Below are 10,335 nucleotides of genomic sequence, written 5' to 3'. Positions count from 1 at the left end.
TAACCCGATCAAGGACACTGCAATATCACGGGAGTAGCTCTGCTTTCTGCGCAGTGGCAACATCGACCCAGGAAACCATAATCAGATTCAACTCCTCAGTATCGGGTCTATCCAGCTGGCTTCACTCTGCATGATCTGCTGTAAAAAATCCCTTCCACGGCTCTAAAAACTGCTGAGTATGACTTTGCGTTTGTCTTCAGTGCAGGTCTGGTGGATTTAGTTTTATTAGCTCTAAGCCCTGAGACACACATGAACATTAAGCATAGACAGTCACAGGCTTTGCAAAGGCGGTCATGGGGGGCTGTCTGTAATCAACCAAGCTGTTGAAACTGACCCTCTGGGAAACTTGGTGAAATTCCTGGGCCAGTAAACCACTGTCAACCAAACAATCAAGAAAAAACAAATCACCACTGTTCTATAGAAACCTTGCATGTGTCTTCATATAAACAAAAGCTCCTCAAACACAGTGGACCCATTGGGGTTTTCTGCAAACACTTCTTCTCCCACAATATTTCTCTTCTGAAGCTCAGTCACAGACTGCCAGGCTGTGACGTCTGTGTCTGCTTCTTTCAGAGCTGAGTGCTGTGCCACATGCACCCGGAGTACCTTTGTCTTGTCTGTTTTTTTTTTTTACAATAAGCCAGACTACTATCTACATAACATTTCTGCAGGTACAGCGTCTTTATGATTCGTTGGCAGCGCCTGAGAAGATACAGACACTGCTGGATAGGGCCAGATGCGTGAGTGTGTGCGCAAGACTGGAATGTGCCTGTGTTGATTCTCTTCACTTAACCTTTAAACGCCTTGCGTGTTGTACAGCTCACTTTTCACTTCTCTGTTGTCTGCTTCTTACATTGACTTGAGTACAATGCATTTTTCCTGGATTACGTAAAATGACCAAGTAATCCAGTCAGTAATCTTCGGGATGGCCAGTTTACTGTATGTACAGTAGCAGTCAGGCTGAGAAACAGGGAGCTGAACTCCAGGTGCTCGCTCTCACACTGACTCCAGGCCCGGGGAACGAGACGTGAACTGTGAAGCACACTGTACCTTCATTCTGGGACAAGAAGCCTTTCAGAGTCTCAGCTGGGGGCCAGCGAGACGCTGAGGGTGATATGGATGTGAGCTTTGGGGACCTAGTGTTTTCTCTTCAGACTTTCTCGTTTCAACCTGTCCTACGTCTTGGCCCTCTGACTGGGAAAATAAACTTGACCCAGGGGTCACAGCAGGTTTCCCAAGAGGCTGACCTCTCGTGGCCAGTGTCTCCCACTCCTCCCAGCCACATTCCAGAGAGAACCACAGTGGAAAAGGCTGCACCAGACTGTTTATCCAGGTGGGGAGGCCAGGCAATGCACAGGGATGCAGCCTGATTTCATAGTATTGCAGCTTTAGACACCTTTAAAAAATGTGGCTCTTTCAGTCCCCAGTTGTATCTCTGAGAGACGATTTGAAACCTGAACCTACAGTATGGGACCAGACCTGGCTTAGGAGCAACTTTTCAAAAATAAATTTGATTGCTTTCGCATTACTCATGCAGGAGTGCAGTATTCCTTCCTCTGAATAAGACAATGGCACAATCAGTTTAGTTCCCAAATCATCCTAATATAGGCCATAAAATTTCAGAATTTGGTTAAAAGCCATTGAAAAAACAAGCTTTTTTATACCTTTCAAGAAAGAGGGAAGATTATGATGATATCCTGGCATGAACCACACATGGTTGTCTTTGTAAAACACTCAAACTTGGATTCAGCAAGGGACGTTATCTCCCCTGCTGAGGTTGCAGAAAATGGTTAGCTCAGCCAGAGACTGTTCACGGGGTGAAGTCTCCTCTTTCTGTTATCACTGCAGTGCTTGAAAAAAAAAACTTAATGAAAAGCAAACGAAGTCCATGAAGAGGAAGGGAGTGAGAAGGCAGAGCTGTAATCTTGGAAGATGAATAGCCAACCTTCCTGTGGGAAGGTCAAAGGTCGGAGGTATCACAAAGCATAGATCAGCCATCAATCCCATCTGTATTCACAGCCCTGTCTGCCGGAGCACTGAGTGTTCCCACACTAACATCAGCTGCTGGCTTCTCTCCTGCACAACCCGCCAGACATCCCACAGTCGTTTGCCAATACTCCCTAACCCTAGCACCTACTGTACAAAGAAAGCTAATACATTTCCTGGTGATCAGGGGAAAACCACACTGAGCTTAGTTACAGTCCTGGAAATGTGGGCACATATTGATCAGAACAGAGTTGTTCTTTGCTTGTGCAGTTTTGACTGGCTGTGTAATGAAATCACACCAGTGTAACAGAAAAAAAACAAAAACTGTCAGAACAGGCAAGCTCATGTCTACCTTTCATAATGGTCCTAGAATACCACAGGACAAATTTAAAATATTGAGGGAAAAGAAACACATGACAACATTTCTGAGTCTTTTTAGAAATGAAGAGGTCAAAGATGCCCAGAATATGATTAGCGCAGAGATTCTGAAAAAGTACCAGGAACAGTTCTGAAATGATGCCAGCATTGCCCATCTTAAAATAGAACTATCTAAGCAACTTTCAGATAAAGATGTGGTTTTGGCTGTAAATGTGTCACGTGTGAGATGCTTTCTGCAATAACAAGTATTCTTTCTCTCGTTTAAAACAGGCCTTGTAATAGACCTTCCACAGTGCAGAGACATCACTCTCTCCCTGCCAGGAGCCAGGAGTGTCCCTGAGTCTTAATTCTTTATTAGTCCCTGAGGCTCAGTCACATCCTGCTGAGATTAAGGAATTCTGTGGACTAAGCCCGGGTTTCAAATCCCAGGTGAGACTCTGCGGTTGTGTCCTGGAGTGAGGTACTTCACTCAGACTGCTCCAGTAAAACACCCAGCTCTGTAAATGGGCACAGGGTCAGCCAACTAAATGAATAATTAATAATAATTTGTGTTGTAGGCTTCACACCTACCCTGTTCGGAAAGTAACAGTTCACAGTAACAGCTGGAAAGTTCAGAGCACTCTGTGCACTGTCATTGTGGGAGTGTTTGACACACTGTCGCTCCTATCTGTCTCTGGACAGCATTAACTGACCACCTCTATTAACACAGAAATTAGGCAGCAACCACTTAATTGAATTAAGTTGATGAGTGAGGAGATGGAGGCTGTTTGCTAAATTTCTTGGCTAAACCCAGCAAAGTGAGTGTTTCCGAGTGCAAAAGCAGGTTAAAAAGGTCTAATGATGTAAGATTTTCAATTATAGAGATCAATTAATATCAGTGATTAAGGGCTCAGCCGGAACACAAATGAGAGAAGACAGGCAGTCCTGGACCAGGCTTGAGACGCATTTGGAACATGTGGCTTGTTTGTTTTCTAGAAGCTGATTGACCAGAGAATCTCTTAAAGAAAAGCAGGATATACGCTTTGAAAATGTGGCTCAGGCAGCTTGTTCCAGATTTCCATAACTCTTTGTGCAAGTAATCCCAGCAGTGCTAACCCCCATTCAGGATATGGACCTGATACCAAGTTTCCTCATGTGAAGAAGCTCACAGTGTGAAAGGTAACTAATGGTCCTGATGGTGCAGGTGATGTGATGGTGATGTCTCCTCTGCTCCTAAGTGGCTCAGGAGTTGGAGCTGAGCAGTCAAGTCATATTCAGCTGGTGGTTCCATCCATCCACTCGTACACTGAGCTGTACGAATAGTTTTGTATATATGCAATGACGGAACCTTTAGTAGTTCAAGTAGGGAGCTGCGTCAGCATGCGTAGGCAGCAAAGGAACAAGTAAAGGTTTATTCCAGCTGAAAAGAGAAGAAACGAAACACAATATTTTGGCTGTGGAGCCTTCTTCGGATCATAACCGAACCTTGCCCCTTTAAAAATAATCTGTATCTGTAAAACTACGAGATCTGACACGTGTATAACACACCTGGAACGAAAGCCGCTTAGCATATAGAGCAGACCCACACAAGCTTGACTACTAGCCTGGCCTTGAGCATGAGCAGGGCCTGACAGACACCCTCTGGTATGGGAGACATTTATACCATGATTGCGGAAAAGGAGGACAGATGCAGAATTTCAGGATTTTGATTAAAATCTTATAGACAATGTGAGGAAGTAACTAAAAAAGCAAAATGTTAGGATAATTTGTTTAAAAGGGTAGAATTCAAATCAAGGGATTTTGGCATGTTAAAACTGCCTAATGCACTAGTAAGCCATCATTTCCAATATTGTGTACAATTCTGGTCACCATTTTACCTAAAAAAGATATTGTTGTATTGGGATCTGACCAGAGCAGAGCACCCAGATGCATTCCGGGACTGCAGGGAATGTCCTGCACTGACAAGTTGAAGGAACTGAACCTTTTTAGCCTTGAACAGAGAAGACGTGAGCCTTCAAAGCTCTTCGGGCTTCCCACACGCACCAGAGAACAATGTGTGTATTTAAATCCAACAGCTGGAAGCTCTTCTTTACCTCAAAGGTTGTGGCAGTGTTGAACAAGCAACCCCACAACCCTAGTTCTTTCAAGAAATAGCTGGACGACATCCTCAGATTAACTACTTACTACGATTGGCCTCCTCTCTTGACACTTTTAAGCTTTCTTCTGGTCTTAATTTGGCAAGACATGCAAGCGTTGGATTGTTACAGCCAGTATTTAATAGGAATAACATTAAATTATGAGAATTTCTGGAAAACCTTCAAAAGCACTTGGACCACAGAATAGGATATGGAGACACCATTCTCACCATGCTGAAGGCACTTTTGGAAAACACTTTTTCAATATTTTCATACGTTTAATTTGTACTGGTTCCTCCACGGAACAACCATGATATGCTGTGTTATATGGTGATACCACTACACACCTGGGGTGCCAACACGCTGCCTGGCGTCCCCAAACGCCCCCCTTGATTCCCCTCTCCTCCCCCTGGTCTGCGGTGTGTCACGCGAGTGGACTCTGCTCACCAGCAGGGGACGAAGCGGGTCCCCTCTTGTATGTGAGGGGCTTCGAAAAAGCACAATACAAATACCAGCAACTTCTAATTATTGCTTTGCTCCTCTTTTACCACACTGTCCCACAGGAAGCTCTGGTATAGAAAGATTCCTGGAAGCAGGAGCTCTGGGCTCCATGTTGCGAGTGGCTGTCCCGACAGTAAGGGATTTTCTGTCTGAATTCCGTCAGGAATGAAAGAAAAACAGCCCCTGACTTGGTGCCGGCCCTGCGTGGAACACATGTTACCAATTTCATGGCTGAGGATATAACAGAGCAGGCGGATGTAGAGGCAGGAAGAAGCATGCAATCTGCAGACATTAATACCTCAGTAATAGTCACATTCGCTTACAAGCAGGAACCTTTTTTTTTGTTTGAACTGTTGAAACACACCAGACCGTGCTGTACAAACAGAATATTATAAACTGTGCTGGCACTTTGCAAAGTGCTTCCTGTGCCTACTCGGGGCTCTGTTCTTAATGAGCTCTGTTACAGTAAACCCTTCACATGGGACACTCGTGTGTGTTTCTCAATCAGTCTGATGCCTGTCCTTAAGATGCAGGACTGAAGAATGATTCTGAGCAGCGACTGAGCTGTAGACTCTCAAGCAGGCTGCTCAGAGCCACGAAACAAGGATCCAAATTTTCAGGTGGAGTTCGCAACCAGAAGTTTCGAAGAACTGAATAGGAAGAGTTTGTGCTTTGATTGTACAGGGGTAGGCCATGCAACAACGCCACTAAAAGAAGGGAGAGACAAGTCAATTAAAAACACGAGTGTGTGTGAATTGTACCCACAAATTGAAGTCATAAACATTGGTGTGCTTCGTGAATTCTGTTACTCTCCTGCAATATGAGTCACCTTCCTCTCCTCCAGTGAAGAGGAGTTAAGACAGTCATGTCAGTCAGACCTGTTTTAAATCTCCCAGGAAACACTGCTCAGGTGATCAATTCATGTAGCTCGAACCCAGGTCGAAGCCTGAATGAAGTGAAAGCTACCCTGGTCCTTTTACTTGGTGAGACACAGAGGACATTTCTGTCATGTCAGACATAATCAAAGGAAAAGCAATAGAGTAGGTACAGCAGCTCACAGTTCTGAAACAGCCCCTTTCTTTAACAAATTAATTCAGCGCATTTTCATCAAACAATTTTTTTATGAAGGAGCAATTAATATTGACATATGATGTCACCAAAATCATTCATAGGTTTAATAGTCTCTTCTTCAGTTTTTTTTGCGTAAGCATGGACTTTTCTTAGTAGTACTGTGGCACCGCTCGAGTCCAGTTTGACTAGTCAGTGCTATTGAGTGTCGTATGCTCATTTGTCTTAAATCAGATGTCTCATTGTTCCAAATAAGCTTTATCTTTACAGGCGTAACATGACCTAATAAGATGAATTGAGAAATAGAAATTCCAAAAATTGTATCTCGGTCTCCCTAGGGCCTGTGTCAGTGATAAACTGTTCCTTCCCCAAAAATGTTATTTTCTTTGCATTTATTCACACTTTACTGTGTACCCTCCTTTGCTCTAGCACGTGTTTTGATTGATGTGTGCTTGAAACGTACGGCGGGATGTTAAAAACACGTCGTCCCTCATCACCGGACCGCCGTCAGGCCCCCAGGCTGGGGCCCCAGGCTGGAAATCTGAGCCCGTCTTAGGTGAGAACTTGAGGTTGAAATTCCTCCGGCCCAGGTCAGGCCTCCCCCCTGCATGTCATCTCTTCATCCCAAAACCAGCTGGAAAAATGACCCCCCACATGTGGAAAGAGGCGCTGTACCCCAGCAGGAGGAAGCAAAGAAAACAAACCAGGAGCTTGTTTCAATTTGGCCTAAAAGCCACCAAGCCTGCATAACAAAGAGAGAGAGAGTGCCGAGCACACATGTACGCATGACAGGCAGCCTGTCTGGACTGGAAACAGCTCCCGCTGAGATTCAGGAAAGTTTAAGCATCACAGAGGGGTTTCGCATCAGACAGGATGTAGAGCTTTGCAGGATTTCAGAAACAGGTTTAGGTCTCTTTTTCTTTTAAAGTTTTCATTGTCAAAAACAAGGAACTCTCCGTTTTACAAGACAAAAAGGGCTTTATTGTTGTTTGCTTCGTTTTCGTTTGGTTTTCCTGAATCTGGGTCCTTCCCTCGGTTGCTTGCCTCTCAACACATCCCAGCTGTTCTGTCCTGTTGTCAAGTGTGCGGAGGCAGGGACTGGGGAGTGGGGTGCTCTCGCAGTTCGAGCTGCTGCTGCTGGGAACAGCCTGCTGGGGAGAACACTGATCACAGGGAAGACATCTTCACGCAAAGGGCTGTGGGAATGTGGAACAAGCCATTACACCGAAATCTTATAATCTGTGATCCTTCAAAAAATGTTTGGAAGAGAAAAATTGAAGGTAACGTAGCTGAACTCACCTTTGCTAAATCAAACTCACACTTCTCTTGTGAGTGGCCCGGGAGTTCGAGCTGGGAAGTCAAGTTATATACAGCTGATTAATCCATCCATTTTCTAACAGGTTCATGCAATTCAGGGTTGCAGGGGAGCCAGAGCCTATCCCGGCAAGCAACAGGTGCAAGGCAGGGCACACCCTGGACGGGACGCCAGTCCATCACAGGGCACACACAGACACACACACTCACACCAGGGGCAATTCTCCCAGAAGTCACATAACCTCCCAGCATGTCTCTGGGCTGTGGGAGGAGACCCACGCAAACATGGGGAGAACATGGCATCCCTGCTGATTCCATATAAAACAAAAAAGAAGTTCCCAATTTTTGGAAAAAAGAAACACTGATTTTAGAAGCTGTTTTCTAGGTGTGCTGGCACTTTCACACCCCACCGTCTATGAAAATAAATCAAAATTAATTTCACGCTGAAAGAAGAAGTCTGGCCTCTCAGCTCTTCAGCCTCCTCATGTGTCATTTTCTGCCGTTTCTTCTTTCTACTTTTCAGATATTTGAAACCTTTTGGCACTTTTCACATGTTGCTTTGCAGCTCCCTCCTCTAAACGGCTCAAAGAGAAGACACTGCCAGACGAAGCTGCCCACCGCGCCATAGTTCAGCCTCTCTCTGATGGACACAGGAGATGAAAACAGCACACGGGTGCCTTAAACCGACACCGGCAGCTCTTTGTCAGGCCCTGCAGAACGCGAAGCACCTTCCCTGGAGCGTTCCTGGAGGTCGGTTTTCATGGAAAAGTCAAGAGAAGGAATTATAAGGTTGAACAGAACTTGGCTTTTTCATCTCAGATATATAGAACCTTGGAAGTGGAGAAAGTGGCTTTGTAGTCGGGACCCTGGACGCAAAAGCGAGGGAAAAATACGGTTTCCTATAAATTTGCGGCAGTGCAAAGGGAATGGGCTAACAGAATATTCTCCCAGCGAGCTGAACTGCAGCGACATTCTGCCCAGCTTCCTTTCGCCACATTACTGCTCCTAGTCTAAACAAACAAACTTCAAGCGAACAAGCGAAAGCCCTCTAAAAATACAGAAATGTCTTTTCAAGTGGGATTTAAAGAAAACGCCACGTTCCTTGCGGGATTTGCTCTCCCCAAAGCCTCTTCACATGTCTTATTATGAGCTCTGGGCGCTCGTAAAGTCCCGTCCCCATTGTCTGCGGCTCACAGCTGTGACAGACTGCCTCCGTGCTGGGCGCCGAGCTGCAGGCAGGCAGCCGGGTCGCGAGAGCCGCAGCGCCACCCGGATGAGCACAGCGGTCAGGCGTCCCAAAGGGCCACAGCTCGACGTGGTGGAAGATTCGCACAGGAGCATCCTTCCAGGACAAGAGTATCTCGAAAGTGAAGTATCGGCGAAGTACCCCAGTGGGAAGATACGGTATTTTAATGCCATTTGGGATACCGCTGCCATGTAAATCGATACTTGATCGCTTTACATGGAGCAAAGGGCAAGGAAGGCATCTTCTAATCTAGGACCATCTGGGAAGCACCTCTGACTATGGAGCTGTAATTCAGGTTGAGCCAGTTCTCAACATGCCAGGTCTTTGATAACACATTTTAATTAACAGTTTTTTATAGCTCTCCGGGGTCTTTAATTCAATGACAGAATAATCCATGACTTTATTTCAGCATCAGCTATGGTCAGCTTGCTTGAACTTGGCTGATGGTCAGCGTCTGTATTGAACAATAAAGGGATCAACTCTTCCGAAAAGTGACTTGGGTAATATGGACTAGGGGTAGCTACAACAGCAGAGGGATTTAGACTCAGGTCTTTCTGCACCTATATTGCACATTTCAGTGTTTGAAATCACAGCAGTTATACTCCCACTACTGCAGTGACCTGCAATGGAATTACTCCTTCTGACATAAATAGTGCTCGTTCCATACAAAACCCTGTTCATATACCTCAAGGGGGAGGCTGCAAAACAGTAACTCAGCACAAAACGGCTGTGAACAGAGATGACGATCACTCTATAAAGCTCACCCCACAGGCTCTGGAAGAGCACACAATAAAAAGGAGCAGGCTCAGTCAACCGTCCTGAGACACGACAGAGATGGGCAGTGGAGAAAAGCTCTGGAGCACTCTGGAAATTTATGACAATGGCGTGTTTCCCTTCTCAAGGGTGGGGCAGCGGCTCGGAGGTGCTGTGGGGGCAGGCCCTCTGGTCAATGGAAGAGAGCTGTAATGAGGCCAGAACTGACAATGAGCTCCTGGATCCCACGGGCCACATCCCAGTGTGGGAACGGCGCACAGGGAAGGAGAGGCTCTCACACGCGGCCTCGGCCGAGGTCAAAGGTCGACCTGTACCCCCCCTCAAAGGGTCCTCAGGTGTTGATGACGGCCTCTTCTTTTCAGCAGGGGGGTCACGGGCTGTGAATCACCTCTCGCTGTCCCAGCCTGTCTTCCTCTCTCGAAGCAGCAGCTGGACTCAACGAGCTGAGTGCCCAGGTTTTCCATTTCTTTCTCCACCTTGACAGGAGCTCAGTGCTGTTCCTCTTTCCCTGTGCTTGTTAGGCTTGGGCCCAGGCTTGGAGCCGAATGGAGGCAGTGTGAAAAATAAATATGCCCAGGCCAGATGATCTATATGCTCTAAGACATGTTCAGTGCAATAAGCATGGTAACTTTAGCATATTTCCCCAGAATCTGACCCCCTTATCCCTTATACATTCCCTGTGCTTTACTATGCCTTTCTCTTCCTGCAGCAGGATTCCACCCAGCTGTTCAGTGCAGCTGCAGAGCCCTGGTGTGTGGGTGTTTGGAGTAGTATATCAGTGTTTGATTGACTACCTCCAGCCAAGGAGGGCATGTACTTACTGTACCATGTTCCCTTCTGTTCAGAAGAAAAGCTGCATTATGTTATTCCAAATTGAACAGATTTTCTCTTTAAAGAATTTTTGCAGAAACTCCAGTGTGGAGTTTTGAACATGGGAGCGCTTGACATTTTCAG

Source organism: Atractosteus spatula, chromosome 14 (genome assembly GCF_055471065.1).
Source record: "Atractosteus spatula isolate fAtrSpa1 chromosome 14, fAtrSpa1.hap1, whole genome shotgun sequence".
In the NCBI taxonomy this organism is placed as follows: domain Eukaryota; kingdom Metazoa; phylum Chordata; class Actinopteri; order Semionotiformes; family Lepisosteidae; genus Atractosteus; species Atractosteus spatula.
The sequence above is the reverse complement of the archived record's forward strand: the minus strand, read 5'-3'. Positions refer to the sequence as shown.